A 2,643-nucleotide genomic window follows, 5' to 3' on the forward strand; every position below is an offset into this window, starting at 1 on the left:
TTGTAGCGTGAGGTTTTGGTCCTGATGGCCTGCAGCCTCCTGCCAGAGGTAAGTGGCTCCAAGAGTCCATGTCCAGGGTGGGAGGGGTCGACCACAATCTTAACTACACGCCTCAGAGTCCTGGAGCTGTACAGGTCCTGGAGAGAATGCAGGTTGCAGCCGGATGGAAATAATTGTTGAGTTGTTCCCTTGATGTTCAGGAGCTCTTCTCTGGTGAAAGACCTCCAGGTATCACAGCAGAAAACGGAGTTAACACACAAAACGAACTAACCAACTGCCTAACGCAAACTAACAAAACTCAACCCTAGTCTTCATGCAGCTTGCAGCGGTTTGTTGGAACCAGTGGAGTTGGAGGGCGACTAAATAAAGCCCCCAAATACCATGGACATGCTCCCGAGACAATTGTCTCCCGTGTCACTACAAAAAAAAACTGACATGGCCCAAAGGGAAAACGCCACTTTACCTACCAGGGAAAACTCCACAACACATGACAAACTGACAGGGAGGAGCAGTAGTCGTCACAACATCCCACAAAATCACGACTGTTTGCTGCCCTGGCTCCTAAATGGTGGAACGAGCTCCCCATTGACATCCGGACATCAGAAAGTTTCCACATTGTTGGGCCATGGTTTTTTGTGAAGCCACAATTCGGCCTACATGTGCCATCAAAGCCTGAAGCAGCATGTTCCCCCAGGACTCAGTCTCCCAGGGGCCATCAAAAACCAGAGCAAGGAACTCAGTCTCCCAGAGGGCATCAACTTCACACAGAGGGGTGAAAACCCCCCCAGGGACACAGGTTTTAACTCCCATTGGTCACTCTGGACCCCATGACCTGTGAGGTCACCGGGCCAATATAAGGCCTGTTCTCCCCCTCTTCTGTTCTTTTTTTTTCTACACTCCCTCCAGGGAGAGAAGGCTGTCGAGCCTCTTCTGCTCTCTTCCTACGATCCTTCCACAGGAGAGAAGGCTGTCGAGCCTCTTCTCCAGCTCACATCTTCTCTTCCCATCCAACTCTTTGAGAGGAGCACAAAGGTGCAGCTTCCAGCTCATCTCACCAAGGAAACCTCCTCGCAACCCAAGCTCTACCAACCCTCCTAGCAGCGACTCGACGTCCTGCTTGAAAACTTCAACCAGCAACTGAGCTACACAGCTCAACAGAAACCAGCAAGACGACACAAAACTTCGAACTGCACAGCAACTTCCTTTTCCCCCTTTCCACGGACAGGTAACACAACTGGGCTTAATAATCATACTAGGCTAAGCAAGACTGTTTATTCGATTCTGTGTGAGGTTTATAGGTTTGATTTGTGGTGTTGTGATATTTTGGGTACAAGTTATTGAGAAAGTAATGTTAGTCTGTTATGCTCTTCACAGTCTTTCGTTGCATCCAATCTAGTAACTTTCTCTAATTTGGCACACACACAGACACACGCATAACTCTTCACCTCATTATCTCTACAGGTCGTAAACATTCCAATAGGTGGGGGAAGGGTGTTATCTCTTTGGCCAGCCACCATCTTGAAAGCACGCTGACTCACACAGACACACACACATGTATACACACATACCTATCTTTGTTTAGCAATTAGACCGTTAGTAATTTGTGTTTTTACACTTTATTATATTCATAATAAATGTTTTTCTTTCACAAATGTTTTTTCATTAATGTTGCATAAGTGAATTTTGCCAACCTCTACACTGTCAAGAACCCCATATCCTTCAACTTAGCTAACTATCTATATGGTAATTTTGGTTATAGTTATTAATTTAATTGTTAATCAGAGTTCCAAATTTGTAGTTAGTACCTTTATGAGACTTAATCAATAAATTGGCTATCTTTTCCCTTCCTTTGAAGGGTGGTGCCCCGAGGTAACTTTAATCAATTAAAGTTATTATTTAATATTAATAATAAAATATTAATATTTTATTTTGATAACCAAATTTATTGAATGCCGAAAGGCACACCATTTCATGGTATCACGTTTGATGCATTATGGCACAACAACATCTTCCGCTGCAGACTAAACCTACCGTGACGTCACCCAATGGTTTGTGAACTGCCGTTAAGAAGCATAGAGTTTCGAACGTGATCAGCGCCATCTTGGCAGGAGCCAGGCTGAGACGGACGTTACCATATATTGGGTCTGAACTCTGACCTCTTAACCCAGAGTGTAAACAAGCCCACCTACATCAGCTACTGACCACAGCTCCCGACTGCGCCAAGAACTAGCTGCTAACCCAAAACATCTGAGGTAAAGTTCATGTTTAATAATGTGAAAAGCCAGTGCTGTCCACATATGCATCAAGTGCTGTAATATTTATATGAAATACTACCGTACTATTGTGCTTTCTCAATTCTAACATTTCTAGTGCAAATTACTCACTAAATATTGAGCACTAAAGATGAATCTTCCTACAGTGAAGATCATGTTTACCTGGATCCACAACTATTTAATTTTTTGTTGTATTATAAAATAATTAATGTAGTTTAATGTGCAATAAAGTTATCTATGAAACTATTTCACTACTCATGATTCTAAGGGAACATCTGGTATCAAGTAACAACAGCAAGATGCACAGTACTGTAATCATACAAGAACACTTTGATGAACGTGTTTTTGGACAGGCTTTTTATATTTTGCT

The sequence above is a fragment of the Hippoglossus stenolepis genome, chromosome 5 (genome assembly GCF_022539355.2).
Source record: "Hippoglossus stenolepis isolate QCI-W04-F060 chromosome 5, HSTE1.2, whole genome shotgun sequence".
NCBI classification, from domain to species: domain Eukaryota; kingdom Metazoa; phylum Chordata; class Actinopteri; order Pleuronectiformes; family Pleuronectidae; genus Hippoglossus; species Hippoglossus stenolepis.